Genomic DNA, 6,000 nt, shown 5'->3' on the forward strand with positions numbered 1-6,000 from the left:
TTGGGGCTGTTCCTGAGACTGCTCCTGCTATTGGTCCCCAAGCTGAGGCTCCGCCCATTTAAGGCGGGGCAAGCCCGAGAGCCTCACGTGACTTGCACTAACTTCGGTATATTAAACATTGAGGTGGTGGGGCGGGTTCCGTGCTTCTTAAAAGGGCCGTGATGCCTCTCCGTAGTGGGGCCACCTATTCCTGGGCCTCTTCGCCCGTAGTTCATTTTACCTAAGAGGGAAAGAAGGCTTTGTCAGTCTGCTCATCTGCCTGATGGAACTGAGCAAGGAATTGCAAAGTTTCATTGTGGGGCCATTTCCCCATGTCCTTAATACTTTCCCCTCCCATTCTGACGCTTAAAACTACCAAGCAAGATAGGCATTATTAGCCCTCTTCTATTAGTAAGGAAACGGAGGCTTAAAGAACTGAAGTAATCTGCTGAAGGTCAGTCGGTCAGTTAACAAACATTTAACAAAAGATTTTATGTGCCAGGAATTTTTCTAGGTCCTGGGAATTCCCTGGAGAACATGTACAAAGATGTGAGAGAGAGTAAGGGGGTCACACAGAGCTCTCCGCAAAAAGTGACATTTGAGCTGAGACCTGAATGTTCAGGAGGAGTCAGGCAAGTGACACTCTGGGGGACAAGTGCTGCAGTCAAAAGGAAAAACAAATGTAAAAGCAATCAATTAGCATGTTCCAGGGCAGAAAGAAGGCCTTGTGGAGAAGGAGAAGACAAGTGAGATAGGGCCTTGGCAGTCATGGTAAGGAGTTTAGACTTGAAGCTGGTTGTGAGAAGCTGTCTGATTTGGGATACATTTTCAAAGACGAGTCAAAGGGACTAGACATGGATTAGATATGGGGTGGAGAGGAATCAACACATAATAGTAATGGGGTAGAAATGGGATCAAGATGTGCTTATCACAGTATAGTCTATCCTTCTGAACTTTAAAAACATTCTTACTAGGTTTGTACGTATATATATATTTACCAACTCCCCCCCACCCCCATATGTTTTAAAATGTTTCCTAGGATTTGGGCCTCAACAACAGGCTGGATAGTGGTGCCATTTAACACGAAGGAGAGAATTAAAGAAGATTAGATTTGGGTGGGGAGAGTTTCAGTAGTTCTAAGTTAAGTGTGAGTTGGCTCAGATCCCAGTGGAACTGTTAAGGAGACAATTGTGTATACCTACTTGACGGAGGGGGAGGTTTGTACTGGAGATTATGGATTTCGGAGTCATCATTGATTACGTTTTAAATGGTAGAACTCAGATTTGAATCAAGTTCAACATGACCCATGGGTTCCTGATCCTTCCATAAAACTAGAGGATCTCTCTACTGCAGGACCCACATCTCCTTATTCCTGATGTGGGGGCTAATATGGGTCCTTCAATGACAGGGCCTGTGTCTTTTAGCACTTTGCATCCTGCCACATGGGAGGACTTGTGCTGAATAAATGAGCAAATAAATAAATGCACACATTTCTAAATGAACAAACAAGAAAATGGTGTTCAAGTCCTAATCCTCATTTCCGTGCTCTTAAAATGGTGCAAAGAAACAAGGTCTAACTTGGAGCAATTGGAGATAGCTTCTGTGGCCTCCTTGCCAATGACCTCCAGAATAATAAAGCTAAAGGATTCCTTTCATTTCTCATCTTTCTAGACCACACCCTTTGACTTGTAAGACATCATACTCTTCTGGTTTTCTTCTTGTCTTTATAACCGCAGACTTTGTCAATTTCCATGTCAAAAATGTGGGCAGTCCTCAGAGTCCTGCTCTCCATCCTTTTCTCTTACTAATCTACACCTACTCCTTGGGGCGTCTCATTTCCTCCTAAGGCTTTTTCACTTCTGTATACTGACGACTCCTCTATTAGTATCTCCAGCGTGGATCCTCACCCTCCTGGTTGCAGATCCATGAAGCCAACTGTGCTCTGCACCCAGATGTCCCACTGGCACCTTGAATTCAGTGTATTGGAAACTAAACTCTTCATCTTTTTCAATTTATGGCCTGTTTCCCCTCCACTGTGTTCCCCATCTCGGTCAGTGGAACTGTCACCCACTTACTTACCAAGCCAAGGATCAGGGAGGAACCTTGACATCTCCCTGTCTCTCACTTCCTTTATCCATTCAATCAGTCATCAGGTCCTCTAGATCCTTCTCTGCAACATCTCTCAGGTCATCCACTTATATACTAGTTGCTCACTTGACATCTTCACTTGGAGATACAATGAACATTTTAAAACTTAACATGTTCAAGACGATACTGATTTCTGCTCCTCCCCCAAACCTGGTCATGCTGCAGTCTTCTGCTTCTCGGTGAACGTCCTACAGCCAACCCTTCCGCAGATCTTGACTACTTCTTAACATCTCCATTACTTCACCATAATCTCTAGCCTGGATTATTTCAGTAGGTCCTACCTGGTTTCTCTGCTTCTGCTCTTACCTACTGAAGTCAATTCTCAACAGAATACCAGAATAATCCTTTTAAAATATGTCAGATTATGTCAGTCCTCTGCTCAAAATCTTCCAATGACTTCCTACTTTAACTAGAATAAAAATAAACTTTTTATACAGTCATGCACCACATTACGACCTTTCGGTCAACGACAGACCGCATATATGATGGTGGTCCCATAAAATTATAATGGAGCTGAAAAATTCCTGTCACCTAGTGATGTTGTAGCTGTCGTAATGTCGTAGCACAACAAATCACTCATGTGTTTGTGGTGATGCTGGTGTAAACAAATCTTCTGGTCCTGGGGGCTGGCCTGATGGCGCAGCGGTTAAGCTCACATGTTCTGCTTCTTGGTGGCCCGGGGTTCCCCGGTTCAGACCCCGGGTGCAGACATGGCACTGCTTGGCAAAAGCCATGCTGTGGTAGGCGTCCCACGTATAAAGTAGAGGAAGATGGGCATGGATGTTAGCTCAGGGCCAGTCCTCCTCAGCAAAAAGAGGAGGATTGGCAGTAGTTAGCTCAGGGCTAATCTTCCTCAAAAAAAAAAAAAAATTCTAGTCCTTCAGGAGGTATTCCAGAAGAACGAATTGTTATCCTAGGAGATGACAGCTCCATGTGTGTTATTGCCCCCAAAGACCTTCCAGTGGGACAAAATGTGCAGGTGAAAGAGAGTGATATTCATGATCCCGACCCTGTGTAGGCCCAGGCTAATGTGTGTGTTTGTGTCTTAGTTTTTAACAAAAAAGTTTAAAAAGTAAAAGAATATGGGGCTGGCTCAGTAGCGCAGCAGTTAAATTTGCACGTTCCTCTTTTCGGTGGCCCAGGGTTCGCCGGTTCAGATCCTGGGTACGGACATGGCACCACTTGGCAAAAGCCACGCTGTGGTAGGCATCCCACGTATAAAGTAGAGGAAGATGGGTATGGATGTTAGCTCAGGGCCAGTCTTTGTCAGCAAAAAGAGGAGGATTGGCAGTAGTTAGCTCAGGGCTAATCTTCCTAAAAAAATAAAATAAAAATAAAAGAATAAAAAAAAAAATTTAAATAGAAAAAGCCTATTGAATAAGGATATAAAGGAAATATTTTTGTATAGCTGTACAATGTGTTTATGTTTTGTGTTATTACAAGAGTAAAAGTTTAAAAAAGTTAAAAAGTTTATACAGTAAAAAAGATTAAAGGTAAGCTAAGGTTAAAAAAATTAAAGTTAAAAATGTTTTTTTTATAAATTTAGTGTAGTCTAAGTATACAGTATTTATAAGTCCACAGTAGCGTACAGTAATGTCCTAGGCCGTCACATTCACTCACCACTCACTCATGGACTCACCCAGAGCAGCTTCCAGTCCTGCAAGCTCCAGGCATGGTAAGTGCCCTATATGGGTGTACCATTTTTTATCTTTTGTTTTTTTGTCTGTTTTGCTGAGGAAGATTCCCCCTGAGCTAACATCTGTGCCAATCTTCCTCTATTTTTTGGTATGTGGGCCACAAGCACAGCATGGCTGCTAAAAGAGTAGCATATGTCTGTGCCTGGGAGCCGAACCCAGGCTGCTGAAGTGGAGCACACTGAATTTAACTGGTAGGCCATTGGGACTGGCCCCATTTTTCTCTCTTTTATACTGGATTTTTACCCTACCTTTTCTATGTTTGGATATGTTTATATATACAAATACTTATCGTGTTACAATTGCCTACAGTATTCAGTACAGTAACATCCTGTATAGGTTTGTAGCCCAGAAGCAATAGGCTATACCAAATAGCCTAGGTGTGTGGTAGGCTATACCACCTAGGTTTGTGTAAGTACTTTCTATGATGGTTCACACAACGAAATCACCTAACGATGCATTTCTCAGAACATATTGCTGTAATTAAGTGATACATGACTGTAATTGCCTGCAAAGTCCTCCACAATCTGGCCTCTGGGTAAGTAATCTCCTATTATTCCCCTTGTCGCATTCTGCTCCAGCCACACTGGCTTCCCCTCTTGTCCCTTGAATACACTTGGTGTGTCTCCCCAACCCCTCAGGGACTTTACAGTTGGTCTTCTCTTTGTCTATGTGTGCAAGTGTGCAGATATCCCTATTGCACACTTCTTCCTGTCATGGAGATCCTTAGTTCAAATGTCACCTATGCAATGAGGCTTTCCCTGGCCTCTGTATTTAAAACCGCACCCCTCCCCCAGCCCTCACTATCTCTCCACCTCTGCGTTATTTTTCTCCATAGTGCATATCTCCATTACTATGTATTCTACTTTAAAAAAATATTATGTATCTCCCATCATTAAAATATAGCATCTATGAAAGGAAAGATTTTCTTTAATGCTGTTATCTCCGGTGTCTAGAATAGGACCTAGCACATAGGTGGTGCCCAATAAAGATTTGTTGAATCAATGACAGTCCCATTCTCTCCATCCCTACTGCTTCTATCCTGATCCAGGCTTGACTGGTTTCCTTGCCTCCAGTCTTGCTCTCTTTCAAAATGCTCTCCACCCAGCAGGCAGGGGCATGGTCCTAAAATGAAAGCTTGATGCCTTCGACCATATACTCTGGGCAATTTGAAGTCTACAGTTCCCAAAAGTTTTGGGGCTTTTGCCTTTGTTGTTCTGTCTGCTTGGAGAGCTTTGCAAAGTAAAACCCCCTCTGCTTTTGCCCAGTTCATCTTTTAACATCCTTCAGGCTTTGATTTAGATGTCACTTCTTTCAGGAAGACATTTTTAATCTTCCCAGACTGGGCGGGGCACCTTTTCTGTGTTTACCTATAAAAGGTAAACGCTAATTGAGCAATTCCTATGTGCCAGGCATCTCAGGTATATTATCTCATATAATCCTTGTAAAAACTCTATGAAGTGAGTATCCATTTGCAGATGAAGAAACAGAGGCACAGGCTAGTTAACCTGGCTAAATCACACTGGTAATAAGTGGTGGAGCTGGGGTAGGACAGAAAGCAGCTTACTGGCTTTCCTTTTTAAATGGCTCTTCCTTGTAATTGTTTCCTTGTCTGTTTTCCCCTACTGTACTAAGAGCTCCTTAAGGCCAGGCCTGTGTCCAGTCTCCCAGCACACAGCAGAGTGCCCAGCACACGTCTGTTCAAAGAACAAGTGAATGAACATATTTTCTAGTTCTTAACGTTTCCCACAGTGTTTTTGCAGACGCTCAACAATGCAGGTGGCCTTCCTCTGTCTTGTAAAGGTTGTGACCCAGAAGCCCCATCCTCCTTTCTTTCAGTGCTCTCTGGCCTGAGATGGGGTGTGGGGTGGCAGTGGGTGAAATTGGAAAAACAAAGGCACAGGGTGACTGCCCTCAGTTCTCTGGCCCCAATAAGGCCACTACTCTCATTACAACCCCCTCAAAGTCTCCCTTGCCCCTGAAGTTCCTCAGAAAGCTATGCTCACACAAACCACGGACACCCACCAGCAGTCATCTTGCCCCTTCCTCCATCCTGCCCTTAGCTGTCTCCCAAGGACTTCCTGGCACTACGAAGGAGAAGAGGAGACTGCGTCAGTGTCACCATGCCCCCATGGAAGGGGCCTGGAGGTGGCTGCCCCTCCCAGAACACATCCTGACC

The sequence above is a fragment of the Equus asinus genome, chromosome 2, assembly GCF_041296235.1.
Source record: "Equus asinus isolate D_3611 breed Donkey chromosome 2, EquAss-T2T_v2, whole genome shotgun sequence".
In the NCBI taxonomy this organism is placed as follows: Eukaryota; Metazoa; Chordata; class Mammalia; order Perissodactyla; family Equidae; genus Equus; species Equus asinus.